This window comes from Pseudophryne corroboree, chromosome 4 (assembly GCF_028390025.1).
Source record: "Pseudophryne corroboree isolate aPseCor3 chromosome 4, aPseCor3.hap2, whole genome shotgun sequence".
NCBI lineage: Eukaryota > Metazoa > Chordata > Amphibia > Anura > Myobatrachidae > Pseudophryne > Pseudophryne corroboree.
In genome coordinates this window covers 798,482,070-798,504,590 of record NC_086447.1, presented here as the reverse complement: position 1 = coordinate 798,504,590, position 22,521 = coordinate 798,482,070, and positions in this window count along the sequence as shown.

Here is a 22,521-nt window from a genome sequence, read left to right as displayed (position 1 = left end):
TGGCTTATCTGGGCTAATAGGATAGCCCTGTGCAATATCATTACCAGTGGTAATGTACCGCGGGTAATAGCATACTGCCCTTAAGGTGGATACACATCTATACAATCAGAGGCTGATCAGGGTAAACTTTCCCGATCAGCCAAGCTGTTTGTCCCCACCATCTGCTAACCAGAAGCGAATGTGACGTTAGCACGACGCGTGTGCAAGCGTTGCAGGAAGCGGAGGGGCTGCAAGCGTTGGTGCCAGAACACGGGTGCTGGGTGCCAGAGCGGGAGTGTCGGAGCCGGGTGCTGGAGCAATGGTCTGCAAGGCGGAGAGCCGTGAGCCAGGACCTGGTACAGAAAGGAGCTGAAGGGAGCTGGCTAGACGGACACGCTGAGGAAGGAGGGAGCTGTGTCCTGGAAGCAGGTGCTGCTGCTGCAGTACAGAGACAGAAGCCGAGTCCACATCTGCAAGGTGACGGAGGTGCAGGGAGACTGAGCAACTGCAAGTAGGAAGGACATTGGCAAAAGGAGAAGGGCCCCTGCAGATAAGTATTAGCTTCCTACTATCTTTTATTGTTTTATTATTATTATCCGTTATTTATATGGCGCCACAAGGGTTCCGCAGCGCCCAATTACAGTGTACATAAGCACATAATCAAAACAGGAAAATAGTGACTTACAGTTGAAGACAATTTAGGACAAGTACAGGGTAACTAAGCATGACTACTCCAGTAAATGACAGAGATAAGTTCCAGGTGGCCAAAAAACTGCGTGATTTGGGCAGTTGAGGATTATTAAAGTAAGAAAAGGATAAGCACATGAGGGAAGAGGGCCCTACTCATGAGAGCTTACATTCTAAGAGGAGGGGTAGACAGACAGGGGTGACATAGATGGGGTACATAGAGAGCGTGGAACAGAGGGTTAGGATGAGATTTGGCTGGGTTTGGTAAAGAAATGGGTCTTAAGAGCCCGTTTGAAGTTTTGTAGAGAGGTGGAGAGTCTGAGGGGGAGAGGTAAAGAATTCTAGAGGAAGGGAGCAGCACGTGAAAAATCTTGGAGATAGGAGTGGGAGGAAGTAATCAGAAGACAGAAGAGCCGGCGTGCATTAGCAGAGCGAAGAGGACGGGTGGGAGAGTAAAGGGAGATAAGGTCAGAGATGTAAATGGGAGAGGAGTGAGTGAGTGCTTTGTGAGTGTGAGAAGTTTGAATTGGATTCTGAAAGGGAAGGGAAGCCAGTGAAGGGCTTGTAGGAGAGGGGAGGTGGACGTAGTGCGTTTGGTGAGGAAGATAAGCCAGGCAGCAGCATTGAGGATAGATTGGAGTGGAGAGAGGTAATTGTCAGGGAGGCCAGTTAGGAGGAGATTACAGTAGTCCAGTCTGGAAATAATCAGTGAGTGAATAATGATCTTAGTGGCATCCTGGGTGAGAAAAGGTCTGATCCTGGAAATGTTTTTGAGATGAAAATGACAGGTTTGTGAGAGGTGCTGAATGTGTGGTTTGAAGGAGAGGGAGGAGTCAAGGATTACACCAAGACAGCGTACTTGGGGGCTAGAGGAGATAGTCGTGCCATCAATGGATAATGAGATTGTGGGAGGTAAGGTTGTGCGGGAGGGTGGGAAGATGATCAGCTCAGTCTTAGACATGGTGAGTTTAAGAAAGCGCTGGGACATCCAGGAAGAGATAGCAGAAAGACAGTTAGAGGCACGAGTGAGGAGAGCCGTGGAGAGATCAGGGGAGGAGAGGTAGATTTGAGTGTCATCAGCATAGAGGTGATACTGGAAATTAAAAGAACTAATGAGTTCACCTAGAGAGAACATATAGAGAGAGAAAAGGAGAGGACCAAGAACAGAACCTTGGGGGACACCAACAGTTACTGGAAGTGGGGGCGAGGTAGCATCATGAGACAGAGAAGGAACAATCAGAGAGGTAGGAGGACAGCCAGGAGAGGGCAGTATCGCGTAGACCAAGAGAGTGAAGGATTTGCAGAAGGAGGGGTAAATTTACTAACATTCGTATTTTCCCGTTTCAGGTCAAAGTTCAATCACGAATGACATCGAAAGTGCAAAACTGCAACTTTTTGAATTTGTTACGACGGATTTACTAAGCTGCCGTATTCGGGTTTTTCTTTTGTTCCGATGTCGATGTCATTCGTGTTTTATTTTTTATTTTTACGGCAGTGATTAGCAAAACACTGCCGACTTTTTTACAATAAATCTCGGCCGGATCTGTGTGATCCGTGCTGGGGTTCATTTATTTTGTTTTTTTTAAATTAAACACTGTAAAATATTTAAAAAAAAATTGCGTGGGGTCCCCCCTCCTAAGCATAACCAGCCTCGGGCTCTTTGAGCCGATCCTGGTTGCAGAAATATGGGGAAAAAATTGACAGGGGTTCCCCCATATTTAAGCAACCAGCATCGGGCTCTGCGCCTGGTCCTGGTTCCAAAAATACGGGGGACAAAAAGAGTAGGGGTCCCCCGTATTTTTAAAACCAGCACCGGGCTCCACTAGCTGGACAGATAATGCCACAGCCGGGGGTCACTTTTATCTAGTGCCCTGCGGCCGTGGCATCAAAAATCCAACTAGTCACCCCTGGCCGGGGTACCCTGGGGGAGTGGGGACCCCTTCAATCAAGGGGTCCCCCCCCCCCAGCCACCCAAGGGCCAGGGGTGAAGCCCGAGGCTGTCCCCCCCCATCCAATGGGCTGCGGATGGGGGGGCTGATAGCCTTTGTTGTAAAAGAACAGATATTGTTTTTAGTAGCAGTACTACAAGTCCCAGCAAGCCTCCCCCGCATGCTGGTACTTGGAGAACCACAAGTACCAGCATGCGGCGGAAAAACGGGCCCGCTGGTACCTGTAGTACTACTACTAAAAAAATACCCCAAAAAACACAAGACACACACACCGTGAAAGTATAATTTTATTACATACATACACACATACATACATACTTACCTTATGTTCCCACGCAGGTCGGTCCTCTTCTCCAGTAGAATCCAAGGGGTACCTGTTGAAGAAATTATACTCACGAGATCCAGGGGTCCAGGCTCCTCGGGGAATCCAGGTGTAATCCACGTACTTGAAAAAAATAACAAAACGCTGACCGCGAGCCACGAACTAAAAGGGGACCCATGTTTGCACATGGATCCCCTTTTCCCGACTGCCAGAAAACCCACTCTGACTTCTGTCTAAGTGGGTTTCCTCAGCCAATCAGGGAGTGCCACGTTGTAGCACTCTCCTGATCGGCTGTGTGCTCCTGTACTGAATGACAGGCAGCACACGGCAGTGTTACAATGTAGCGCCTATGCGCTCCATTGTAACCAATGCTGGGAACTTTCTGCTCAGCGGTGACGTCACTTTAGGTCAACCGCAGGGCAGAAAGTTCCCAGCATTGGTTACAATGGAGCGCATAGGCGCTACATTGTAACACTGCCGTGTGCTGCCTGTCATTCAGTACAGGAGCACACAGCCGATCAGGAGAGTGCTACAACGTGGCACTCCCTGATTGGCTGAGGAAACCCACTTAGACAGAAGTCAGAGTGGGTTTTCTGGCAGTCGGGAAAAGGGGATCCATGTGCAAACATGGGTCCCCTTTTAGTTCGTGGCTCGGGTCAGCGTTTTGTTATTTTTTTCAAGTACGTGGATTACACCTGGATTCCCCGAGGAGCCTGGACCCCTGGATCTCGTGAGTATAATTTCTTCAACAGGTACCCCTTGGATTCTACTGGAGAAGAGGACCGACCTGCGTGGGAACATAAGGTAAGTATGTATGTATGTGTGTATGTATGTAATAAAATTATACTTTCACGGTGTGTGTGTCTTGTGTTTTTTTGGGTATTTTTTTAGTAGTAGTACTACAGGTACCAGCGGGCCCGTTTTTCCGCCGCATGCTGGTACTTGTGGTTCTCCAAGTACCAGCATGCGGGGGAGGCTTGCTGGGACTTGTAGTACTGCTACTAAAAACAATATCTGTTCTTTTACAACAAAGGCTATCAGCCCCCCCCATCCGCAGCCCATTGGATGGGGGGGGACAGCCTCGGGCTTCACCCCTGGCCCTTGGGTGGCTGGGGGGGGGACCCCTTGATTGAAGGGGTCCCCACTCCCCCAGGGTACCCCGGCCAGGGGTGACTAGTTGGATTTTTGATGCCACGGCCGCAGGGCACTAGATAAAAGTGACCCCCGGCTGTGGCATTATCTGTCCAGCTAGTGGAGCCCGGTGCTGGTTTTAAAAATACGGGGGACCCCTACTCTTTTTGTCCCCCGTATTTTTGGAACCAGGACCAGGCGCAGAGCCCGATGCTGGTTGCTTAAATATGGGGGAACCCCTGTCAATTTTTTCCCCATATTTCTGCAACCAGGATCGGCTCAAAGAGCCCGAGGCTGGTTATGCTTAGGAGGGGGGACCCCACGCAATTTTTTTTGAAAAAATAAGCACTTTCCCACCCCTTCCCACTGATATACATGCACGGATCTCATGGATCCGTGCATGCCTATCCAATCACGAAAAAAAAAAAAAGGTCTGTTTTTTTTTAGCACTTTTTTACGAGTTGTAATTTTTCACGGCAGTGTTTGTTTTTTTTTTGCTTTGCACTTCTTAGTAAATGACCGAGATTCATACTTAAACAGCCGCGTTTTGACCGATGGTGTATTCATTCGTGATTTTTTTCCTAGGACTTCAAAATATTACGAATGCCCTCATCACTGCCGTGATTATTGCTTAGTAAATTACCGAGATGACACTTTGATGAAAAAACGGCATCTCGGTCAAAATCGGGAGCTTAGTAAATTTACCCCGGAGAGTGTGGTCCACAGTGTCAAAAGCAGCAGAGAGGTCAAGAAGAATAAGCAGAGAGTAGTGGCCCTTAGATTTGCGGGCATGGAGGTCATTGCAGACTTTTGTGAGGGCAGTTTCAGTGGAGTGGAGGGAGCGGAAACCAGACTGGAATGGGTCAAGCAGTGAGTGAGAGGAAAGAAAGGCAGTGAGGCGATTATAGACAATACGCTCAAGAAGTTTGGAGGCAAAGGGGAGGAGAGAGACAGGTCGATAGTTGGAGAGAGTGTTAGGATCAAGGGTAGGTTTTTTAAGAATAGGGGAGACAAGAGCATTCTTGAAGGCAGAGGGGACAGTGCCTGATGAGAGGGAGAGATTGAGAAGGTGGGCAAGATGGGAACAGGCAGAAGGAGAGAGGTAGTGGAGGAGGTGGGAGGGGATAGGATCGAGTGGGGAGGTTGTGGGGGGGGGGAATGTATGAGGGCCATGACTTCCTCGCCAGATACATGGGAGAAAGATGTCAGAGTTGGTAAGAGGGTAGGGGAGGGGTGGCAAAGGATGGGTGGTGGCTGGTTGCTGGACTGGTGGGATGTGATGTCCTGACGTATGGAGTCATTCTTGGATGTGAAATAAGTGGCAAAGTCAAGAGCAGACAATGAGGAAGGGAGAGGAGGTGGTGGTGGGCAGAGGAGGGAGTTAACAGTGGCAAAGAGGCGCCGTGGGTTGGAAAACTGGGTAGAGATGAGGATTTTGAAGTATGATTGTTTAGCGAGGGAAAGGGCAGCACTGAAGGATGAGAGCATGAATTTGAAATGGAGGAAGTCTGCTTGAGAGCGTGATTTCCTCCACTGTCACTCGGCAGTACGTGAGCATTTTTGTAGATATCTGGTGCATTTGGTGTGTCAGGGTTGAGGTGTTGATCTGCGAGGGTGAATAGTGGTTGGCGGAGCAACAGAGTCAAGGGCTGAAGTAAGAGATGCATTGTATAGAGATGTGGCTTGTTCAGTGCATGTGAGAGAGAAGAGGAGAGAGAAGTGAGTCAAACAGGGAGGATAGGGATGAGGTGTCAATAGCCTCAACGTTACGCTTAGTGATGGTAGCCTTAGGAGGGAGAGATGGGGGAGCAGAGATAGGCCATAGTATAATATCTTATTGCATACTTAAAATGTTTTAATTGTTTAATTTGTTGTATTATTTTCTCAGAAGGTAATAGGGAGCTAGGGTTGTCAAGCAAATGGGTGAGGCCGTGATTGAGAACCTCACTCAGTGCATGTCGTGCAGGATGTATGCGCACCTGGAGCAACCGGCCCAGTGTGAATACATCTGCGAGAGGTACATGCGAACGGTTGCTCTGGAAGCCCAGGTTACTGATCTAGAGCAAACCGTTACGTAGCTGAGAGATATTCACAATCTCGAGCAGAGCTTAGATAGAATGGTGGAGGAGTTGCTGGGGGGAGGGTGCACTGGTAGACAAGGATGATCTGGTAACCAGTTGGGTCACAGTTAGAAGGAAGAAAAAGAGGGGGAGGCACAACATCTCTGAACTACCAAACACTAATAAATTCGCCCGCTGATTCAGAGGATGGTAGTGCGGAAATGTCGGAGCCGGAAGAGACTGTTCCCTCCAGCAACCGGAGGAGCGGTCCCTCTGGCGCGGAGGGGATAACAGAAAGCGAGGTACCTAGTCAGATTGTGATGGTAGGGGATTCTATTATCAGGACGACAGATAGGGCAATCGGCTACCGGGACCGCGATCGCCGTACAGTCTGTTGTCTCCCCGGAGCTCGGGTACAGCACATCGCGGACTGGGTAGAGAGATTGTTGGGAGGGGCTGGGAAAGACCCGGAAGTCTTGATGCACGTTGGCACCAATGACAAAGTTAGTGGTAGGTGGGATGTCCTTAAGAAAGATTTTAGGGACTTAGGCCAGAACCTAAAGGCAAGGACATCTAAGGTAATATTCTCTGAAATAATACCTGTTCCATGCATTAGCCCAGGGAGGCAGAGGGAGATTAGGGAGGTAAATGTGTTGCTTAGAGATTGCTGTAGAAAAGAGGAATTTGTGTTCCTGGAACACTGGGCGGACTTCTCAGTCAGGTGCCATTTTTTTTGTCGTGATGGATTGCGCCTGAATGAGGAGGGGGCAGCAGTTCTGGGGGGAAGGATGGTTAGAAGGCTGGAGGAGTTTTTAAACTAGGTACCTGAGCGGAGGGTTTAGCTAGAAACTACGGGTCATGCAGTGAGAATAGTGGGGATGGCAGCAGTGAATGTAATGGAGGAGGATTACAGGTCATTGTTGCTGCATAAAGAGAATGATGTTCCTAGCACAAGGGGAAATACTTATCTTAATTGTATGTATGTAAACGCTAGAAGCCTTACAGGTAAAAAGGAGAACTAGAAATCCTTTCAGCAAGTAAACAGTATGATATTATAGGCATTACCGAAACTTAGTGGGACGAATCTCATGATTGGACAGTCAATATAGAGGGTTATACGCTGTTCAGGAGAGACAGATTAAATAAAAGGGGTGGAGAGGTATGTCTTTATGTAAAGCCGTTTTTAAAACCCGATATACGGGAAGATATTCAAGAGGGGACTGTAAATACTGTTGAGACGTTATGGGTAGAAATTGCATGCGGGGTAAAGGAATAAAAAAGTTAGTACTGGGGTTATGCTACAGGCAGCCTGGTATTAATGTGTCAGATGAGGAATTGTTACTGAAGCAAACTGAAAGAGGAGTAGGAGACATAGTAGTGATGGGAGATTTTAACTATCCAGAGATAAATTGGAAAAATGATTCATGTGATACTGCAAGTGGTAATATGTTTTTAAACACACTAAATGATAACTAGTTAGTTCAATTAATCGAGGAACCAACTAGGTACAATGCAATCTTAGGCCTGGTATTAACTAACAATGGGGAACTGATATCAAATATGATAGGGGAACCCATGGGAAACAGCAACCACAATATGGTCACAATCAATATCAGTTTTCATAAGAGGTCCTATACTGGCTCAACTAGGACTCTAAACTTTAGCAAAGCCAACTTTGACATGATGAAGGAAGCCTTAAGGGATATTGAATGTGAATTTTGTTTCAAGAAAAAAAAATACTACGGAGAAATGGGATGCATTAAAATCACTGCTAGTTAAAAATACTCTCAAATTTATTCCCACGAGTAGCAAAAAAAGGAATAAAAATTCCAATTCAATTTAACAAAAAGTTAAAGGAACTAATGGGCAAAGAAAGGCGAGCATTCAAAAAACAAATCTGACGGGACTGCGGAGTCATTTCAGCACTATAAGGATTGTAACAAAATATGCAAAAATGAAATAAGAGCGGTTAAAGTAGAAAATTAAAAACTAGTAGCAAAGGAAAGCAAAGTAAATCCCAAAATGTTTTTTTTAAATACATCAACAGCAAAAGATTAAAGAAGGAGAGCATAGGCCCTTTAAAATACAAGTTGGGAGTCTTAATCAAAAAATGATAATGACATAGCAGACAAACTAAATGAGTTTTTTTCAACAGTATTTACAAGAGAGGATCAAATGCAGGGACTAACACACAATCTCAACAAAGACAATGTCCCACTGCTAAGTGCTTATTTAAGTGAGGAGGTAATCTGTGACCGATGAAAAAAGTTAAAGATTAATAAGTCACTTGGTCCTGATGGAATTGACCCAAGGGTTCTCATGGAGTTTCACTCTGAACTAGCAAGACCACTATTTTTGATCTTCAAAGATTCAGTTATTTCAGGTATGGTTCCCAAAGACTGCTGTATAGCGGAAGTAGTGCCGATATTAAAATAAAAAAGTAAAGCTGAACCGGGTAATTATAGGCCAGTTAGTCTTACATCTATAGTGGGGAAAGTATTGGAAGGTATACTAAGGGATAGTATTCCTAAATTCCTTGAAGCCAATAAGGTCATTAATAGGAACCAACATGGATTTGTAAAGGACAGATCATGTCAAACCAACTTACTTGGCTTTTATGAAACAGTTAGTGCAAACCTTGATCAGGGTAAGGAGGTGGATGTAATATTTTTAGACTTTGCCAAAGCTTTTGACACAGTACCACACATGCAACTTATCTATAAGCTACAAGAAATAGGGCTAGGGAGCACAATATGCACTTGGGTCAGAAACTGGTTAGATACTAAGGAGCAGCGCATTGTGGTTAATGGATCATTTTCAAATTGGACTGAAGTGCTAAGTGGTGTGCCACAAGGGTCTGTAATTGGACCACTATTGTTCAACACTTTCATTAATGACCTAACAGTAGGCCTAGAGAGCATGGTGTCAATTTTTGTAGACGATACCAAATTGTGTAAGGTTATAAATACGGAGGGGGATGCTGAGTCTCTTCAGAATTACTTAGTTAAACTAGAAACATGGGCAGCAAAATGGAAAATGAGCTTCAATACAGACAAGTGTAAGGTAATGCACTGTGGTAGCAAGAACAAAAATAACACCTACATACTAAATGAGGTAATATTAGTGGATTCTGTACTAGAAAAAGACTTAGGTGTTCACATAGCAGTAGTACCCAAAGTAAGATTGCAGCAAAGAAGGCTAATAAGATATTAGCATGCATAAAACGGGGAATTGACGCAAAGGACAAAAAGTGTTATACTCCCATTATATAAATCACTAGTGAGGCCATATCTTGAATACTGTGTACAATTTTGGGCACCATACTACAAAAAGGATATCCTGGAGCTAGAAAAGGTGCAGAGGCGGGTGACCAAACTAATTAAGGGCATGGAGACGCTGGAATACGAGGAAAGGCTTGCAAGGCTAGGCATGTTTACACTGTAAAAAAGGAGACTAAAAGGGGACATGATCAACATTTACAAATATATAAAGGGGCAATACACAGAGCTTGCGCGGGACCTGTTTTGGTAAGATCAGAACAGAGGACACGTGGACACTCGCTTAGGTTAGAGGAGAGGAGATTACGCACAAAACAAAGAAAAGGTTTTTTCACAGTTAGGACAATACGTGTCTGGAATTCCCTGCCTGAGAGAATGGGTTAGATAAATTCCTAATGGGTATCCAAAGTTATGGTGCGTAGTCACGCACAATAGTTATTAAGAAAAGAGGAATAAAACACAACAGCTGACATCAGCATCAGACAAAATTAGTCTAAAATGAATACTGCATATGAGACCACAAATAGGTTGAACAAATTGTCTTTTTTCAACCTTAGATACTATGTTACTATGACCCACTGTCAGCTGCCTACGAGCACCATACACACAGTGCAGACATAGTAGGCTTCTATGGGTTTGGTTGGTTGGCCCCTTAAAATTGAAACTATACACAAGATTTGACCACCTGATCCCAGCCGTGGCAGGAGCGTTATACTGTAAGCCAATTTATTGGCTAATGCTCCTGCATTGGAACTGTATACACACCTACACAATTACTGGCTCATTATTTCAATATCAGGAGAACAGGCCAACAATTGTATAGATGTGTACCCTTTACAATGGTGAACCGAACACAACCCTGAAACCCAGAACACACTATAATCTTTTTTATGGTGGTGGAAAACTATGGAAAAGGAAGTAGAATTCTCTGATTTTTTTATAGATCCAATAGGGGAAATGTTATTATATGAGAGCGCAGAAATGTCCAAGAAAAAACATTAGGAGACTATAAAAATGTAACTGGCTTAAACCTGAAAACTATATCAAACTGAATACAGGAAAATCTCTTAGCAGCCAATCCATACCTCTCAATATTGGGGACAAAAGTCTCTGTCCCACCAGAGATGGCATGGACATCCTTTAGGGGACAAGCTCCTCATGCCACTCACAAATAGCCCACCTTCACCACTGTATTAAAACTGTAAACGCTGATTTACATACAGGACTAAAAGCAACACTTTAAAAAGACATTTCATAACTTTAAATGAAGCCGCTGCGGCCGCTATACTTAATCCACAACCTACGTACATATTACACCATTAGCGTATAGAGTCCCGTACCGTGTACGGACTTTGCGTACACACGCCGCGCTGGCTGTACAAAGTACACACAGCGCGTACACACCCAAAGTTACACAGTGAACCCTTAACAGATATGCATGCGATAGTAATACACTTTAAACCTTAGCAGGGAAAGGAAAACATGACACCAGATTTGTATTTAAACTGCTGCGTTCCGACACCACAGCATATTATTACTGAAAGGGGGTTACAATCACAAAGCAATACAATACAAAAGAATAATGGCTACAGTCAATGGTACATACTTGTTTAAATTTCACCGCGCTACGCAGTCTGGTCCTCGGTCATCTAGATAGATAACTTTGTGAGTCTTGAGAGAGAGAGAGAGAGACCAGACCTGCAGCTGGCTCCTTTTATACAATCTTCCAAAACTTAACACAATGGATACTGTAATCTCTTTGTCCATTGGACACAGGGATTGTCATTTACAGTACAGGAGAGGTCATAGGTTGTTTTGAATAGGTGGGCGATGAAAAAGAGGCAATGGTGCGCTTCAAATATTGTGTAAAGTTATAATATAATATAATTAATGTCTGCTTTTACTCAATACTGCAATCAGTAAACAAAGAGTCTGCTTTAATTTAAATATATTTTTTACTCCAATTAATGACAAAAAAAAAAACATTTTAAAACTTTAAAAATCAAAGAATCAATTAATATATTCCACACACTCTAATAGGAAGCATTTAGTATCCTATAACACTGTAAAAAATTTTTTTAGCAACAGTGTAATTATAAAATTAATAGCAACAATGTAATTCATATGACACTAAACAGACCCATCCAATCTGTTACATCAAAATGTGTCAAGACTGTAACAAGTGCTGACAGATTATATCACAAGTCTCTCAAGTCCTCCTGCTACTGGCGTCCCAGTGCAGAGGAATGTTGCTGTATATTTACCCGAACCTGCGGGAATGTCCAGTAATACGATGCAGGTATCCAGAGAGATACACGTCCTTTGCAGCTTACAGCCAAAGCGCCTACCGCCGGCACTATTATCGATGTAGTTGTTCATTTCAGTCCTGGCGGGCGGGCGTATATGTATTGCTCCAAATTGCCGCTTGAAGTGTAACCACTAGAGATAGCACACTCTCAGTTCTGACAAGCGGACAGAGGGAGCTCCAGCCAGCGCCTCAGATGAAGCCGCTGGAGACAGCACTTGTGTGGATGCTTCCGTCAGTGTGTGGATACAAATGGACACAATGGATACTGTAATCTCTTTGTCCATTGGACACCGGGATTGTCATTTACAGTACAGGAGAGGTCATAGGTTGGTTTGAATAGGTGGGCGATGTCTGTTCACGATGCACTTGTGGGTGGTCTCCTCTGGGTTCCTGCCGCATACCTAATGTACAGTAAATACAGTTTATATCTATATTCTGCTCCTGCACATAAATATTCGCAGGAACGTGCGATCTTCTGCAAACCAACACCGGAATATTACCCTTAAAATACCCTACAGCTGGATACCAAACGCCACCTTATAACCTTGTTCTGTCCCCTCCTATCCTGTAAAGGTGAATCCCTTTGTTCTGATACCATTTAAACAGTTGTAACTTGCTGGTGTGATGCGAGGAGACTATGTGTACATCGTGCACTATTTGGATTAAATATGTAATGTGTTTTGATAGCTTTTCCATGCGTCCACAAACTCTACCGTAAATACTCATACCACACGCTAATGCGCAGGACCGCGGGAGCGACCATACGCAAATTGCGAATATGTGCACGCACGGAAGAACAAGTACACGCACGGAGGCCATCTGTGTGTAGTTTGTACGTGATGTGTGTACTGCAATATTTTTCGACTTCGACAAAACAAAACAATCTCTATTTCATCTTTGCAGTAACACATTTCACCCTCTCTCTAGCAACACATTTCCTCACCATGTAGTAACACATTTCACCCTCTCTAGCAACACATTTCCTCACCATGTAGTAACACATTTCACCCTCTCTAGCAACACATTTCCTCACCATGTAGTAACACATTTCGCCCCTACTTAAAATTTTAACCTGTCCCTCCTAGCAATGCATCCACTGATAGCTACCATGCTCTTTGTCAGTGAAACTCGGTCTTACTTGCAAGACTAAGCTCCATATAAGTACAAAGACAGTATAGTAGTGAAACAAAGTGAAAAATACATTATAGTTTACTGCCAGATTGAACTTGTAGTCACAATTTGACACAGTACAATATGGGATGGGGTTGATATGTTTTGTTGACATTCTTTATCTATACACCATATTGTCAACAGGTGCAAAATGTCAACATCATCTACATGAAAAATATTGTCACTGACAAAATGTTGACATGTTAAAAATGTCAACCTTCAAAATGTTAACAGGTACCTAAGACCGAAACCCAGGTTTCAGCCAAACCCTAACTCCTATCCCCTTAAGCAAACGTCTGATTCTAACCCTAGAACTTCCATTGCCAACAGTTTGACTGTGTTGGTATTTCATATGTCAACATTTTGAGTGAGTTGCCATTTTTAAGGTGTTACATACATTTTGGGTGTCAACATTTTACCCATGTTGACATTATGACAATGTCAATATTATGGTGGTGACATTTTGACTGTTGACATTGTAATCATTGACGTAAGAGCTACATGTGATAGCCAAATGACTACCATTTATGATAAGAGAATCCATCAGTAAAATTAATCAGGATATGGTTACATTAACAGGCCCCTCAGACACCAAAAGAAATCAGTCTACTCAGTCTGTGTGCCAATTGGAATCATTTCATTTAAGTGGTTCCCATACATATGTGGTCAAATTGCACTCAGGCCTTGTCACTTGGTATTCTGTCCATAGTGAGATCTTACCATGCGTTGATAGCATTATATCTAGTAGATACCAAAATAAGTTGCTACTAGATCATTAGAGTAACAAGGTTGTCTACTGTGATTACTAGTGTCAAGCTCCTCAGCAACCTTTTTAAATAAACTTAATAAAATTAACTTTTATTTAGAGATAATGAAATATAAAGAAGATTGTGAAAATAGAACATGGGAAGAGATAAGACCTAGGTTGTTGTATGGGGTGTGCATTGCAAATTTAAACACTGAATTTCACAATACAGTCAGCCCTGAGTTGGGAAGGTGAGTTGCATGCTTGAGCTGAGCACACAGAGATTGGTCCGATTTCAGACTGATCTCCTGCATCGGGGATAGGGCTGGTGCAAATGTTTGCTGATTAGGATGATGGATATGAGAAGTACAGTCAGGCCCTAAGTGTCAACCTGTGTACATGCATAAATAACATGGAGGATGTAGAGGCTATTAAAACGATGACAGAAGATTCCATTCATTCTATTCCTTCTGTAAAATATACCGGTAGCACAGTCATTAGGAGTTTCTCCATCTCTAATACTGTTTAAAGTTCCATAAATATGTATTGCTAAAAGGCAGCATTACATCTTTCCAAACTGCAACCTCCCTTTGTCTTAATTGTCTTTTTAATATGGACACGAGGGTTCACTTTCACATGCAAGCCTGTGTAATTTCAACTGCAAGATACAGGCTAACCCACTGGCAGCAACGGCAAATTCCATAGTGGGTGTAGCTAGACTTACTGGGGTACCACTACGGCCCCCTTATTTCTTCTAATTCCCATCATTATCAATCAACCAAATATGGCTGGCAAATGATGGTGAGAGATCAATCTGATCTATAGGAAGTGTGACAGGGACAGCATGAACATACCTGGCTTGGACATGGAACAGCAGGGTTGTGGTTAGAAAAAAAACAGGCCAGGTGTTCCATGTGATCAAGTTTAGAAACCAGCCGGGATGATTGCAGACACCCGTCAGCTTGTTTTAAAAAGGTACCACAAAGAAAGGACAGGGCTCCTGATGGTGAACTAGACGCCCAGGTGATAAGCCAGGGGGTGGCTACTGTTAGTGGTCCTGGATCTCATTAGTCTCTGGAGAACTCACACCTCTGTTTACAAAGATCTGCTGTGAACTGCGTGTCTGTGGAAAGCTGTGTAAAAATAAAGCTTTTATCTGGAACTTTTAATTGACGTATGTGATCCTTATCACATAAGTTGCTGCAGATAATGGCCAGACCTTTATGATCTATAGTAAGAGCTGCACCTAATGTGTCCATAATGACAACCAGCATTGCATGCACTGCTCAAAATGTGGATATTTGCCTATATTCCGTGTATCTGTACAACTGCACTGTCCTTATGCATGCCATAGCCATCATTATTATTGCCAGCCAAATTCTTGGTTTCAGAGATACATCTGAAATCAGAAGGATCTCTCCATACACACAGTATAGCCTTCAATTCCATCTACAAAGTTTCAACACAACCTCATTGAACTTAGCCTATGTGTGAACATGAACACCCCCCTAACACTTAGTTATACCCATTTTGCTGCAAGTGGAGATGTGACAGATGTCACAACTCTGATGCACCCCCAGATGCATGCACTTGGCATACAGTGTTAGAAAGTTCTATCCACAAACCTTCCATGAAATTCTGCATTTGCTCTTTGTGTTTATAGCTACCTATTTAATTGCTGCATGTGCAGCAACTCAATTTGCCATCTCTTTACTACAGCAAAGATGGAGCCCAAGAAAAACAGTTTTAATATATAATTCTTAGAACCTCATGGAAAAAAAATTAGTAAGAAAGCTAGCACAAAGGACATTAGCACAGAAACCTGCTCATGTGTACTGTGGTATCATTAGCTCTAAGTCTTGATTAATAGCAAACTGCTTGGTATCTGTTTTAATATAAAAACCATTGATCTTCCAGCTTGTCTTTCTCTGCAAAACTTTTGCCAGTGTCTGACCTTTCTCTGACCATCTTCTGCCTATCTCCCCCTCTCTCTGTCTAGCTTCGGCCAGTATCTCTAAGCAGAGCTTCTGCCAGTATAAACACCCCAATTGCCCACGTGCTGTCTGTTACTGTGTAGAGGTGGAATTTTGCAGAAACTCCGTTTAGTTTCTTCCTGTGCACATGTGCACCCCCCATTTATTGGTCTGCTATCTCTATTATGACCTGCCCCCCTTTCTACGACTCCTTCTATCCAGTGTCTTCCTTTCTGCTTTCCTCTCCGACTCCAATATTGTATATTTACCTTTAATCACTCCACGTGTGCCTCTGCCCCTCCCCCATTTGCTCATGCATGCAACTGTCTCCTCTATGTATGTATCTGTCCCTATCTTTCACCCTCTGTGTGTCAGTCATTTTGTATATGCACCTTTGTCTCTGTTGATCCCCTCCCTCTCCTTCTCCACATTGTGCGTGCCTGCCCATTCATTCTCTCCTTGGTGTGCAAACTTATTTACATCTTTTATCACATCTATCCCTCAACCTTCATCTACCATTGACCCTTAGCAGTCTCTTTTTATCTTGTCCTGCACCCCTTCTTCCTCTTCTACTCTCTTCATTCCTGCTGGTCAGAAGCAATGAGGATGAAGATGAACATAATGACATCTATGTCCAACACCACATACCTGAACCTGAGAATGGCAGTTAAGCACAGTCTTTTGATCCTAATAATTTTTTATGAGCTACTGAATAGAAAACTTGTGTTACATTATGGGTCCCATTCAGTGGTGCAAGTAGCAAAAATGTCTTATAGGTACTGTGCCAAAAAATGGGTGTGACCAAATGCCACGTGGGGCATGGCCAATGAAAATGGGGGCATGATACACATATGGGGGAGGGGCAGATACACATATGACCCCAATAGTGCCAGATACACATTGCCCCACAGTGCCAGATATACATTGCCCCACAGTGCCAGATATACATTGCCCCACAGTGCCAGATACACATTGCCTCACTGCGCCAGATACACAAATGCCCCCAGAGTGCCAGATATACATTGCCTCACAATGCCAGATAAACATTGCCCCACAGTGCCAGATACATAAATGCCCCCAGAGTGCCAAATATATATTGCCTCACAGTGCCAGATACACAAATGCCCCAACTGTGTAAGATATACATTGTCCCCCAGTGCCAGATACAGAAATGCCCCCACAGTGCCAGATATGCCCCCAGTGCCAGATTTGCCCCGAGTGCCAGATACAGAAATGCCCCCAGTGCCAGAAACACATGTCCCCCAGTGCCAGATATGCCCCCAGTGCTAGATATGTTCCCAGTGCCAGATACACATGTCCCCCCAGTGCCAGATATGCCCCCAGTGCTAGATACACATGTCCCCCCAGTACCAGATATGCCCCCAGTGCCAGGTACACATGCCTCCCCCCCTTCCCCTGCTGCTCACCACTGCTGCTGTCCTGTGTGTGAGGGGAGGAGAGCGCAGCATGCGCCTCTCCTGCCCCTCAGTCTCCAGTGGCGCTGCGGGTGTCTACTTTCAATCCAGCACCGATCCGTGAGCCAATCAGAGCTCGCAGTCTGGCAGCCAATCAGGCTGCCGGTCCACGAGCTCTGATTGGCTTGTGGGCCGGTGCTGAATTGAAGGTAGACACTGAGGGGCAGGAGAGGTGCACACTAGAGATGAGCGCCTGAAATTTTTCGGGTTTTGTGTTTTGGTTTTGGGTTCGGTTCCGCGGCCGTGTTTTGGGTTCGAACGCGTTTTGGCAAAACCTCACCGAATTATTTTTGTCGGATTCGGGTGTGTTTTGGATTCGGGTGTTTTTTTCAAAAAACCCTAAAAAACAGCTTAAATCATAGAATTTGGGGGTAATTTTGATCCCAAAGTATTATTAACCTCAAAAAACATAATTTACACTCATTTTCAGCCTATTCTGAACACATCACACCTCACAATATTATTTTTAGTCCTAAAATTTGCACCGAGGTCGCTGTGTGAGTAAGATAAGCGACCCTAGTGGCCGACACAAACACCGGGCCCATCTAGGAGTGGCACTGCAGTGTCACGCAGGATGTCCCTTCCAAAAAACCCTCCCCAAACAGCACATGACGCAAAGAAAAAAAGAGGCGCAATGAGGTAGCTGTGTGAGTAAGATTAGCGACCCTAGTGGCCGACACAAACACCGGGCCCATCTAGGAGTGGCACTGCAGTGTCACGCAGGATGGCCCTTCCAAAAAACCCTCCCCAAACAGCACATGACGCAAAGAAAAAAAGAGGCGCAATGAGGTAGCTGTGTGAGTAAGATTAGCGACCCTAGTGGCCGACACAAACACCGGGCCCATCTAGGAGTGGCACTGCAGTGTCACGCAGGATGGCCCTTCCAAAAAACCCTCCCCAAACAGCACATGACGCAAAGAAAAAAAGAGGCGCAATGAGGTAGCTGACTGTGTGAGTAAGATTAGCGACCCTAGTGGCCGACACAAACACCGGGCACATCTAGGAGTGGCACTGCAGTGTCACGCAGGATGTCCCTTCCAAAAAACCCTCCCCAAACAGCACATGACGCAAAGAAAAAAAGAGGCGCAATGAGGTAGCTGTGTGAGTAAGATTAGCGACCCTAGTGGCCGACACAAACACCGGGCCCATCTAGGAGTGGCACTGCAGTGTCACGCAGGATGTCCCTTCCAAAAAACCCTCCCCAATCAGCACATGATGCAAAGAAAAAGAAAAGAAAAAAGAGGTGCAAGATGGAATTATCCTTGGGCCCTCCCACCCACCCTTATGTTGTATAAACAAAACAGGACATGCACACTTTAACCAACCCATCATTTCAGTGACAGGGTCTGCCACACGACTGTGACTGATATGACGGGTTGGTTTGGACCCCCCCCAAAAAAGAAGCAATTAATCTCTCCTTGCACAAACTGGCTCTACAGAGGCAAGATGTCCACCTCATCTTCACCCTCCGATATATCACCGTGTACATCCCCCTCCTCACAGATTATCAATTCGTCCCCACTGGAATCCACCATCTCAGCTCCCTGTGTACTTTGTGGAGGCAATTGCTGCTGGTCAATGTCTCCGCGGAGGAATTGATTATAATTCATTTTAATGAACATCATCTTCTCCACATTTTCTGGATGTAACCTCGTACGCCGATTGCTGACAAGGTGAGCGGCGGCACTAAACACTCTTTCGGAGTACACACTTGTGGGAGGGCAACTTAGGTAGAATAAAGCCAGTTTGTGCAAGGGCCTCCAAATTGCCTCTTTTTCCTGCCAGTATAAGTACGGACTGCGTGACGTGCCTACTTGGATGCGGTCACTCATATAATCCTCCACCATTCTATCAATGTTGAGAGAATCATATGCAGTGACAGTAGACGACATGTCCGTAATCGTTGTCAGGTCCTTCAGTCCGGACCAGATGTCAGCATCAGCAGTCGCTCCAGACTGCCCTGCATCACCGCCAGCGGGTGGGCTCGGAATTCTGAGCCTTTTCCTCGCACCCCCAGTTGCGGGAGAATGTGAAGGAGGAGATGTTGACAGGTCGCTTTCCGCTTGACTTGACAATTTTGTCACCAGCAGGTCTTTCAACCCCAGCAGACCTGTGTCTGCCGGAAAGAGAGATCCAAGGTAGGCTTTAAATCTAGGATCGAGCACGGTGGCCAAAATGTAGTGCTCTGATTTCAACAGATTGACCACCCGTGAATCCTTGTTAAGCGAATTAAGGGCTGCATCCACAAGTCCCACATGCCTAGCGGAATCGCTCCGTGTTAGCTCCTTCTTCAATGCCTCCAGCTTCTTCTGCAAAAGCCTGATGAGGGGAATGACCTGACTCAGGCTGGCAGTGTCTGAACTGACTTCACGTGTGGCAAGTTCAAAGGGCATCAGAACCTTGCACAACGTTGAAATCATTCTCCACTGCACTTGAGACAGGTGCATTCCATCTCCTATATCGTGCTCAATTGTATAGGCTTGAATGGCCTTTTGCTGCTCCTCCAACCTCTGAAGCATATAGAGGGTTGAATTCCACCTCGTTACCACTTCTTGCTTCAGATGATGGCAGGGCAGGTTCAGTAGTTTTTGGTGGTGCTCCAGTCTTCTGTACGTGGTGCCTGTACGCCGAAAGTGTCCCGCAATTTTTCTGGCCACCGACAGCATCTCTTGCACGCCCCTGTCGTTTTTTTAAAAATTCTGCACCACCAAATTCAAGGTATGTGCAAAACATGGGACGTGCTGGAATTTGCCCATATTTAATGCACACACAATATTGCTGGCGTTGTCCGATGCCACAAATCCACAGGAGAGTCCAATTGGGGTAAACCATTCCGCGATGATCTTCCTCAGTTGCCGTAAGAGGTTTTCAGCTGTGTGCGTATTCTGGAAAGCGGTGATACAAAGCGTAGCCTGCCTAGGAAAGAGTTGGCGTTTGCGAGATGCTGCTACTGGTGCCGCCGCTGCTGTTCTTGCGGCGGGAGTCCATACATCTACCCAGTGGGCTGTCACAGTCATATAGTCCTGACCCTGCCCTGCTCCACTTGTCCACATGTCCGTGGTTAAGTGGACATTGGGTACAACTGCATTTTTTAGGACACTGGTGAGTCTTTTTCTGACGTCCGTGTACATTCTCGGTATCGCCTGCCTAGAGAAGTGGAACCTAGATGGTATTTGGTAACGGGGGCACACTGCCTCAATAAATTGTCTAGTTCCCTGTGAACTAACGGCGGATACCGGACGCACGTCTAACACCAACATAGTTGTCAAGGACTCAGTTATCCGCTTTGCAGTAGGATGACTGCTGTGATATTTCATCTTCCTCGCAAAGGACTGTTGAACAGTCAATTGCTTACTGGAAGTAGTACAAGTGGGCTTACGACTTCCCCTCTGGGATGACCATCGACTCCCAGCGGCAACAACAGCAGCGCCAGCAGCAGTAGGCGTTACATGCAAGGATGCATCGGAGGAATCCCAGGCAGGAAAGGACTCGTCAGACTTGCCAGTGACATGGCCTGCAGGACTATTGGCATTCCTGGGGAAGGAGGAAATTGACACTGAGGGAGTTGGTGGGGTGGTTTGCGTGAGCTTGGTTACAAGAGGAAGGGATTTACTGGTCAGTGGACTGCTTCCGCTGTCACCCAAAGTTTTTGAACTTGTCACTGACTTATTATGAATGCGCTGCAGGTGACGTATAAGGGAGGATGTTCCGAGGTGGTTAACGTCCTTACCCCTACTTATTACAGCTTGACAAAGGGAACACACGGCTTGACACCTGTTGTCCGCATTTCTGGTGAAATACCTCCACACCGAAGAGCTGATTTTTTTGGTATTTTCACCTGGCATGTCAACGGCCATATTCCTCCCACGGACAACAGGTGTCTCCCCGGGTGCCTGACTTAAACAAACCACCTCACCATCAGAATCCTCCTGGTCAATTTCCTCCCCAGCGCCAGCAACACCCATATCCTCCTCATCCTGGTGTACTTCAACACTGACATCTTCAATCTGACTATCAGGAACTGGACTGCGGGTGCTCCTTCCAGCACTTGCAGGGGGCATGCAAATAGTGGAAGGCGCATGCTCTTCACGTCCAGTGTTGGGAAGGTCAGGCATCGCAAACGACACAATTGGACTCTCCTTGTGGATTTGGGATTTCAAAGAACGCACAGTTCTTTGCGGTGCTTTTGCCAGCTTGAGTCTTTTCAGTTTTCTAGCGAGAGGCTGAGTGCTTCCATCCTCATGTGAAGCTGAACCACTAGCCATGAACATAGGCCAGGGCCTCAGCCGTTCCTTGCCACTCCGTGTGGTAAATGGCATATTGGCAAGTTTACGCTTCTCCTCCGACAATTTTATTTTAGGTTTTGGAGTCCTTTTTTTTCTGATATTTGGTGTTTTGGATTTGACATGCTCTGTACTATGACATTGGGCATCGGCCTTGGCAGACGACGTTGCTGGCATTTCATCGTCTCGGCCATGACTAGTGGCAGCAGCTTCAGCACGAGGTGGAAGTGGATCTTGATCTTTCCCTAATTTTGGAACCTCAACTTTTTTGTTCTCCATATTTTATAGGCAGAACTAAAAGGCACCTCAGGTAAACAATGGAGATGGATGGATTGGATAGTTTACTAGTATACAATTATGGACGGACTGCCACGGTTAGGTGGTATAAAAAAACCACGGTTAGGTGGTATATATTATAATAATAATACAATTATGGATGGACGGACTGCCTGCCGACTGCCGACACAGAGGTAGCCACAGCCGTGAACTACCGCACTGTACACTGGTTGATAAAGAGATAGTAGTATACTCGTAACAACTAGTATGACACTATGACGACGGTATAAAGAATGGAAAAAAAACCACGGTTAGGTGGTATATATTATAATAATAATACAATTATGGATGGACGGACTGCCTGCCGACTGCCGACACAGAGGTAGCCACAGCCGTGAACTACCGCACTGTACACTGGTTGATAAAGAGATAGTAGTATACTCGTAACAACTAGTATGACACTATGACGACGGTATAAAGAATGGAAAAAAAACCACGGTTAGGTGGTATATATTATAATAATAATACAATTATGGATGGACGGACTGCCTGCCGACTGCCGACACAGAGGTAGCCACAGCCGTGAACTACCGCACTGTACACTGGTTGATAAAGAGATAGTAGTATACTCGTAACAACTAGTATGACACTATGACGACGGTATAAAGAATGGAAAAAAAACCACGGTTAGGTGGTATATATTATAATAATAATACAATTATGGATGGACGGACTGCCTGCCGACTGCCGACACAGAGGTAGCCACAGCCGTGAACTACCGCACTGTACACTGGTTGATAAAGAGATAGTAGTATACTCGTAACAACTAGTATGACACTATGACGACGGTATAAAGAATGGAAAAAAAACCACGGTTAGGTGGTA